Raw genomic sequence first — 10034 nt, forward strand, 5'->3', positions numbered from 1 at the left:
CACGAAGACCGAACGAAGACCCACGGGGTGGGTAAGTATAGGCCGGTGATCCGTTCGGTTGGGGTTGGTGATCCCGGAGTGCGTCTGTGTGAGACGTCCAATTGCGGACGAAGTGAGTGCGGACCCCTCAGTAGTGCGGTTCCCACATCCCGCGAGGGACTGGGCCACGACCAGGGGGAAGCGGCTCTGTGTGTGTGTGAAGGCACTCCGGAAGATGGGACAGAAGAAGAGTAAGCCTTCTGGTCCCATGGGTGGGGTAATGCCTAGTGCTAGGTTGCCCCCTATTCCCCCAGATAGTCCACTGGGGTTAATGATTAAGAATTGGAGTGATTCCCCTTTTAGGCGGGGAAAGGATAAAGTAAAAATGATTCATTATTGTGTTGAAGTTTGGGGAGGTAGGCAAATTATTGGCCCATATTCGGGTCGTTTGAAGACTGGGTTTGCCAAGCCTTAAACATTTATGTAAGTGCAAAGGAACCTTTTTGTTTAGAGGAGAGCGAATATGCGAGCCTTTGGATTGGCTCAGAGAATCAAATTAATCTGTACCCTCTGTACCCTTTAAAAGAAAAAGGAGGGGCAAAATTACAAATTGTGGAGCAAGAGATAAAGTACCTGGGTCACCAGTTAAGTAAGGGGACTAAGAAGTTAGACCCAGGCAGAATCAGTGGAATATTGGCTTTAGCATCCCCGCGAACTAAAAAGCAGGTACGGCAACTGTTAGGGTTGACCGGATACTGTAGACAATGGATAGAAGATTATAGTGGAAAGGTTAAATTTTTATATAACAAGCTGAATAAGGATGGATTACTCAAATGGACAAAAGAAGATGAGGAACGACTGAACAAGTTAAAGGAGGAACTAGTACGCCCCCCCCAGTGTTAAGCTTACCAGATTTAAGGAGGCTGTTTTGTTTTTTTTTTTGTGAACAGCGCAGAAGGCACAGCATACGGAGTGCTGGCCCAAGAATGGGCAGGGAGTAAAAAAAAAAAAACAAAAAAAAAACCTGTGGCCTATTTGTCTAAATTATTGGATCCGGTTAGCCGGGGTTGGCCAAACTGTTTGCAGGTAATGGTAGCTGCTGCCTTGTTAGTGGAAGAAGCACAGAAGATCACTTTTGGGGGGGGAAATCAAAGTAATATCTCTACACAATATATGCGGGGTACTGCAACAGAAGGCAGAGAAATGGATCACTGACGCCAGATTATTAAAATATGAAGGAATTTTGATTTCCTCTCCAAAATTAACCTTAGGAACAACCTCCCTACAGAACCCTGCTCAATTTCTTTATGGGGAACCAAATGAGTCCTTAGGACATGATTGCCTCCGAAATATAGAAGAGCAAACGAAATTGAGACCTGATCTAGAGGAGGTGGAATTACCCATCGGTGAACAGATATATGTGGATGGTTCCTCGAGAGTAGTCGAGGGAAAGCAAAAATCAGGATACGCGTTAGTAAACGAGAAAACATTTGAGATAGTGGAATCTGGACCTTTGAGCCCTAGCCGGTCTGCCCAAGCTTGCGAGCTATATGCCATATTGCAGGCCCTAAAATTGTTGAAAAATAAAAGCGGTACAATATATACAGATTCAAAATATGCTTATGGGGTAGTACATACATTTGGTAAAATATGGAAAGAAAGGGGGCTCATCAATTCACAAGGAAAGGGTTTAATACATCAGGAATTGATTACCCAGGTTTTACAAGCTATCAGAGAGCCCAAAGAAATTGCTGTAGTACATATAAAAGGGCATCAAAAAGGCCTCACCCCTCAGGTTAGGGGTAATAATCTAGCAGATCAGGAGGCAAAAAGGGCAGCATTAATGAGTATAAGAATTATAAGAACGAGGGAAGATTGCCCAGACTGTGGGAAATACTTAATACTTATACTTAATATATAATAATTAATATAATAATTAATAATATAATAATATATAATAATGCTTAATATAATACTTAATACTGTGGGAAAGGCTTAAAGGAATTTCCATGTTATGATTGCTGGAGTGAATGGGGAGTTGATGGGATTGAATGCAATTGTTCAGAGGAAGAAAGCCCGCCTTATAAAAACTGCTACAAGTGCGGGCCGACTAACTCCCTGTGGTCGAATGGACCCATTCCCCTCCCCTTACTCTGTTTCACTAATACAGAAGAAGACAAGATGACACAAATGGGGGTTCAAAAAAAAAAAAAAAAAAAACCGATAAAGGGAAATGGGTACTGCCTGATGGACGGGAAGTGTTACCAAAATCAGTAGCTATGAGGGTGCTACGGAGATTTCATGAACAGACGCACTGGGGTACTCAGGCGTTGGTGGATCAATTTGCCACATATTATATGTGTATAGGGATTTATAATATAGCAAAGAGGATCGTAAATGATTGCATAACTTGTCGGAGGGTAAATGCTCAACACATGAGAAAAAGGGTCCCGGGAGGAGGATGAGAATTGGCACATCGACCTTTTGCAAAGATTCAATTAGATTTTACTGAACTTCCAAAAACGGGGCGATATAGATACTTATTAGTTATTGTAGACCACCTCACAAACTTTGTTGAAGCATTCCCTACGGCAAGGGCCACAGCTCAAACCGTGGTAAAGATATTATTAGAAAGCATCATACCCAGATACGGGGTAATAGAAGCAATTGACTCTGATCGAGGCCCACACTTTGTGTCAAAGGTATCCCGAGACACGATGAAGGCTCTGGGAATTAAATGGGAATATCACACTCCCTGGCATCCTCAGAGTTCGGGAAAGGTAGAACGAATGAATGGTGAAATTAAAAGCAACTAACAAAGCTTATGATAGAGACTAAAACCTCCTGGGTGAAATGTTTACCGCTTGAACTATTGAATATCCGGACATAGCCCCGAGCCGATGTCGGAATCTCACCTTTTGAAAGGCTGTATGGTATGCCTTATGATTTAGAGATGCCATCTGATCACCCCCAGGTACAGGATATCCAATTAAAACCTTATTTAATACAGCTTATGAACCAACGGAGGGAGTTGCAAGCGAAAGGCTTGGTGGCTAGATATAGCAATCCATAGGATACAACCTGGAGATAGGGTTCTAATTAAGACATGGAAAGAAACGTCTTTAACACCACGGTGGGGAGGCCCCTATGTTGTTTTACTTATCACAGAGACGGCTATCCGGACGGCTGAGAAGGGGTGAACGCATGCCAGTCGCGTGAAAGGACCGATCCAGAAAAGCAAATGGGAAGCGGTCGCAGGCCCTGATGACTTAAAGCTCACGTTGAAACGAACTCGATAAGTATGGTCTAACTGTCTATGTATCGTAAAAAAAAAAGGAGGAAAGGGGACCCTGTTTGATCAGAAAAAGGTCGCGGTTACCTGAGAAACTCCCCTGAAGAACACTGCTGCTGCCAAGAAGAACTTGCACCTTGTAGTTCGCTGCAACCGAACTGACAAGCGAGGCAGAGAGTGAAACGGTGGGGAATTACGTGGCCAGGTAAAGAACTCTGGAAAATGGGCCCTAGCCATTTTTTTTTGCGATACATAGTAATGGGTACGATTGTTTACACTGTTCCTGGGTCTGCGCACCCTCACAAACCTTTTAAATGGAGCCTGATTAGATGGGAAGATCACCATGTTGTTCAGCAGATAACTACTGCTGGGGGACTGATAGGGAAGGCATCATCTATATAAAGAAGGAAGAGACTAAGAGTCTCCAACGGGTGGGACCAAATCAGAAACTGTCGGGGAGTGTTTTGAGGATTCAGCCTACACAAGCTTTTAGAATGCTAACTCCTAATAGCCCTAAACCACTGGAGGTTGCTAATAAATCAGTAAACCCGGAGTATGGGATTAGAAATGAAGGGGTGACCGGGAATAACATATGGAGAATCATGAATGCTAGTTATCAGTTGTTGAATCAACCAAATCCAGACGTGCCTAGACCTTGCTGGTTATGTCTTGATATAAGGCCCTCATATTACGACGCCATTGGGGATCTGGGAGAAACCACCCGTTCAAACGAAACCGATCCCCCACAATGCAATTGGGGAAGGGATGTAGGAATAACGTTAACGGAAGTAACTGGGAATGGCAGGTGCGTAGGCACGGTCCCTGGTGAGAAGTTCCATCTATGCAATATTACAGAAAATGTTACACAATTAGACAAAGAAAAATGGTTAATACCAGCAGATAACACCAGATGGGTATGTTCGTCTCTGGGGGTAACTCCATGCTTATCTTTGAAATTGTTCAACTCGTCTCATGATTTTTGTGTACAGGTAGTAATTATACCTAGGATTCTTTACCATTCTGAGGAGTATATGTACATCCAACATGCTATGGCAAAAAAAACACTTAAGGAAGAGAGAGCCTATTACGGCTGTCACTTTAGCCACTCTGATGATTCTGGGGGCTGCAGGAGCCGGAACTGAAATTACCTCTCTGGTAAAACAAAGCCAAGAATTTACCTCTCTACGCATTGCTGTAGATGAGGATTTGGCCCGTATCGAGCAATCTATATCAGCTTTAGAGAAATCTGTACGACAAAATCGTAGGGGATTAGATCTGATTTTTCTACAACAAGGAGGATTGTGTGCAGCCCTACGAGAGGAGTGTTGCGTATATGCAGATCATACTGGAGTAGTAAGGGATACAATGACTAAATTGAGAGAAGGGCTAGAAAAACGAAAAATAGAAAATGAAGCCCACCAGAATTGGTATGAATCCTGGTTTAATTACTCACTTTGGCTCACTACACTGCTATCAACTATAGCAGGACCTTTGTTGCTGCTCATATTAACACTAACTTTTGTACCATGTATATTCAATCGAATAATCGCGATTGTAAAAAAAACCGATTAGAGGCAGCTCACCTTATGCTTGTGCGTGCGAAATATGAATCTCTTGAACAGGAGGAGGATGACGCAGAAACTTTAATATTGAGCAAACAAGTGCTTCAAAAATTCATCAATGAACAAAATATGTTAGAAAAAGAAAAAGGAGGGATTGTGATAAATTAGCGGGTGTTTGTTCATTGTCTTTAAAAGGAATTCAGAGGATCTGCTGAGAAGATAAGGTTTTGCAATTTACGACCTTGTTAAGGGGGAAGACTAAGCAAGTAGATAGTGGGGAGGGGGTGTTGGATAAACATCCTTGGTAAAACAAAGACTCTGTGAAATACTGTTTCCCGCTTCACTACCCTCCCCCTTGAACACGAGCACAACGCATGATCATTGAAAGAAAAACAACGACCCCCAACAACGAACTGCGCAGCTTCAGAAGGTCCAACAAGTCCTGACAAACCGAAACTTGGATGCTATAAAACGGCGACACTGAAAAGGGAAAGTTGCATGCTGTGGTGGAGCGGAGGCTCCCCAGCCGCCCAGCGCTGTTTTGCTTGTGCCTGCTTACTTAATTAATAAAATATTTCTGATAGACCAAGAAATTTGTATGGTCTCACTTATAACACCATCCAGCCTGGCCTTGAACACTTCCAGGGATGGGGCATGCATAGTTTCTCTGGGCAACCTGTGCCAGTGTCTCACCACACTCTGAGTGAAGAATTTCTTCCTTATATCTAATCTAAATCTACCCTCTCTTAGTGTAAAGGCATTACTCCTTGTCCTGTCACTCCACTCCCTGACAAAGTCTCTCCCCAGGTTTTCCATAGTTCCCCTTTAGTTACTGGAAGGTCGCTCTAAGGTCTCCCCAGCACCTTCTCTTCTCCACGCTGAACAACCCCAACTCCCTCATCCTGTCTTCATAGGAGAGGTGCTCCAGCCCTCTGATCATCCTCATGGTCTCTCCAACAGGTCCATGGCCTTTTTGTGCTGGGGGCCCCCAGAGCTGAGTGCAGTGCTCCAGGTGGGGGTCTCACAAGAGCAGAGCAGAGGGGGAGAATCACCTTCCTCAATCTGCTGGCCACACTGCTTTTGGTGCAGCTCAGGATACAGTTGGCCTTCTGGGCTGAAAGCACACGTTGAGCTTCTCACCACACACCAGCTCACGTTGTGCTTCTCACCAGCCAACAGCCCCACATCCTTCTCATCAGGGCTGCTCTCAATCCATTCTCTGCCCAGCCTGTATTTGTGCTTGGGATTGCCCTGGCCCAGATACAGGACCTTGCATTTGGCCTTGCTGAACTTCATGAGGTTCGCACAGGCCCACCTTTCAAGCCTGTTAATGTCTCTCAAAGTCAACCCACCACACCGTGAAACAACAAATTTTTAAAAGCACTCAGTAATGCTTTCTATTCTAAGCTTTGAGTGTACTCCTGAGCATTGTCCACACCTTACACTAACTCCAATTTCACAATAAGTAGATTTTCACGCTAAATAAATAGTACTTTCAATCCTAATAATAGCTGCAATGAAGTTTAAATAGATGATGATTTTAATATCTAGAGGATTCGATCTTCAGGGCAAACACGCATTGAAATGGAAGCCTAGATACAATTTCAAGTTGCTAAGCACTCTGACTTTTATCTGACAAAGTGTTTTAACATGCTCTCCATCATAGATTGGTTCTAGAGTAGCTGGCTCTTTACGGAATAAAATTTCCCATTGTTATTACTTGTGAATAATATCCAAATCATGAAGAGTAATTTTTATGGAGTTTGGTTTTGATTCAAAAATATTAACGTACATGTATAAAAATCCTTCACAATAGATAAAACTATCATGGCTAAACATTTAATAAACATGACTAAACAGTAAGATAAAAATTGAAATCAACTCTCTTCATTCTTCTGTAAATATTCAATAAGACAATTATTTTTAAGTATCCTTTATTATAATTGCCACACCAATGACAAATAATTATTATGTTCAAGGCAACCAGGAACATTTGCAGTGAAATTCTGACAAACATCTTAATTGTAAATCTCTAAAGATCTAATTCATATTAATGTGGAAATTAAATTTTAAAAAGCTAATGTTGGACTTCGCAGTCTGCTCTACTGCATCCCATGCGCTTGCATTTTGACAGAGCTCAAATGCTTCATTGGTATTCCATAGGAGATCACCTTTATTTTAGTTTGGAAAGTAATGGACTATTTGCTTAATATATATATATTAGAACTATTATTGTTTCTGTAAAACTCTGGGAATTGCTTCTCTGCTAAAGCATCCCTGAAGCTGCATTGCACCTCATATATTGTTCAGCACGGATGAGTCATACAGGCCTCACTGGACTTCCAGCAAAGGGATTACACATTGTCTGTGGCTAGCTGCGTGCCACTGGATTTTCTTTCTCTAATTCACATTGAATATGGCTGCTCTGAGGGATGGTCTTGCTCTGCAGTATGCTCCAGACACTCCAGGTCCCTTCCTTAACCAGGACAGGTATTTGGCCAAACCATGTGGTGTAGAGTTCCTCCCACCCAGATCAGGATAGGGGCAGAGCATCTGGTCCCAGAAATCAGGATGTACTCACCATTCCCAGCTGCAGATAAAATTATTTATAAGATGGTATAATTTCAAAATAGGAATATTTTTTCTATAAATAAAGCTTTCAACAAAATAGTAAGTCCCTTATATATACGTAATTAATAGTCTAATCCACCTTTCTTGTACTCATTTTTTACTGAAAATAAATAAATAAATAAATAAGTATACCTTGTTTCAGAACTCTAAAATGACTAACAGGAAGAATCTGGTATACACAGAGCTTGTGTTGAATTCAGACTTTTACCCTCAATGTGCAGCAAGCATGTATTGCACCATGCTAGATCAGACGTACAAACCTATCATACAGACCTAGTGATGAAAGTGGCCTGTATGACTGCAGTTGCACACTAGAATGGAAATCTGATAGAGACTAATATATGTTCATGTAAACACTATACGTCTGTAGGGAGCTCTGACCCTCTTTGGCTGGAAAGGTGCTAAATGAAAACACCTACCTCAAGTAAGTGCCAGGTCTTCCACACATGAACAGTCTATATCAAGAAATGAATCATAATCTGAGGTTTTTCTGTGGGTAAAGGTGACATTTTTTCCTCCTAAAAATATTCGAACTTTTCAAAGTCGTATTTTCTGGAAAATAATGGATTTTACTTGTAAATCAAAACTCTGGAGACAGGTTTTTCAGAAAAGAAGCACTATAATTTGCATTCACAGGTTCATGAGGAGGTATTCTTGCTGTTCAATATTCCTCTTTGACTGAAGCCTTCAGTGCTCTGTAGATTCCTAAGAGGTATCTTTAAAGAAATGTCAAGCATAATCATTCAGACAGGTAGATAATATATACATCTTCATGGCATGTGTCAATTTCTGTCTTAAGCAAATCATTCATTCAAAATAGAGAGCATATTATAATTCAGGAAATCCTAGTGGAGCAAGTCATTATAATTAGAAATCCTAAACTGCAGACTTACAAAAAGAGTAGTTTTGTGTTCACATAGGTCAAGAAAAGATCTCTTTCTTTGGGAGTCATTCTTTCCTGCTCTGTCTTTTCTTCAGCTGAAGCAAAAATTTCTAAGCAGCTTGTTATCTGATGTATCTAAAGCAAATATATCCGTAATGGATGGCATCCAATAATTTTTTCAATGTTTTACAGTAAAGGGCAACTGAAACAAACAGCTGCAATTTGTTTGATGATGTTCATCAAGGTTTTGTTAACAGCAAATAGCATATACCCAGGATATATTCATATTATTTATCTTTGAGTACTCTTAATAACAGGACGTAAAAATTTTATAGAGTTGGATTACATAAAAAGGCCCACTGTTTGACTTGGTAATAAGGTTATATAAAAATAGGCTAGGCTAGCTCTTCAGTTTGCAATTGGTCTTCAAAAGTTTAAGTTGTTTGAGTTCACATATTGTCAATTGAGACAGCAAATGATTTCACTACTGCAAGTTTGCTTTTATATAAAGTCTTTTAAGTTTTAGACCTCATTTCACCAGTGGTTCAAATAGGGGGGCATTGTGGTAACTGAGACCTGAGAGAGATGGTATAGGACGGCAAGGCTGACTTTATTCTTCCTGTATAATCCTGGACTATATGAATCCTTGAACACCATTCTCTGTCCACTCAATTCTGGAAAGGGAAATTCAGGGAATGTACAGGAAATTCTGTTCATTCCTTTGTGGTCAGGACAACGCAAATGTTAAATGGGAAGGTTTTCTGAAGATGGGTAGCACCAGAACATCTACAGGCAATGAAATTATCAAGCAAACATTAAGACTAATTGATAGTAAGACTGACTTTGTAGCTATAAATTATTGGCATTAAGTACTTCCCAGGCACTGACAAAAAATACGCTACAAAGATCAGAAATGTTAGAATCAAGTAGAGGAGATAACCTGTAATAGGGCGCCAGGGTTTGAAGTACAACTGAAGACAATGAGACCATGCTAACTTCTGACTAGTAACTTCTTGCTGGTTAAGCAGTTGGTAAAGGACAAGGATGTGGTACAGGATGTCTTTGTTCCTTCAGAACTTCTACAAAAGACATCTGAAGTATTAATTAGTAACAGGTATTCTCAATAATGTGCTTTTTGCCTTGCAAAAGGAACTGGCTAAGACTGGAACTTCTTGCACAAATGATAGGACTTAATTGAAAATGGGTTAAATCTTCCAAAACTCCTACACTATATGAAGAAGATACATTAACAACAATCTAATCCTAGTTATCATGACCTGGTTGAGACTGTTAAAAAAAAAAAAAAAAAAAAGTAATACTGTGTACATTTGGATCAAGACAAAATATTTGTGTCATGTGAACACAAACAAGAAAGGGTTCTTCAGATATCTGAACAGTAAGTAGAAGCACAGGGAGGACAAAAGCTCATTACTGAAAAGGGAAGGGAGATTACTTGTTAATAACACTAACAAGACAAAGGATCTCAATATCTTCTTTGTCTCTGTCTTTACCGCCATAGCTGGACCCCAGATCACATGATAAATTGACTATAACAACACATGTTAATGCACCAGTAGTGCAAGAAGGTCTGGTCTGTGGCCTCTTGAAAGAGCTCAACCCATGTGAATCTATGGGCCCAGGCAGAATCCACTCGAGAATGTTAAGAGAAGTGGCTGACATTGTTGCA

At 40.9% G+C, this 10034-nt stretch overlaps 1 long non-coding RNA gene across 1 annotated transcript in view; it reads left to right on the plus strand.

Annotated features, from left to right (window-relative positions):
• Positions 1-5426, plus strand: part of LOC310895030 — a 7068-nt gene extending 1642 nt beyond the window's left edge. The window contains exons 1-2 of the long non-coding RNA XR_014580368.1: positions 1-31; positions 3148-5426. The exon at positions 1-31 is cut by the window's left edge and continues 1642 nt beyond it. This is a non-coding gene — a long non-coding RNA (uncharacterized lncRNA). The remainder of the gene's footprint in view (positions 32-3147) is intronic.
• Positions 5427-10034: the final 4608 nt, after the last annotated feature.

This window comes from Anser anser, assembly GCF_964211835.1.
Source record: "Anser anser genome assembly, chromosome: 2".
Classification (NCBI taxonomy): domain Eukaryota; kingdom Metazoa; phylum Chordata; class Aves; order Anseriformes; family Anatidae; genus Anser; species Anser anser.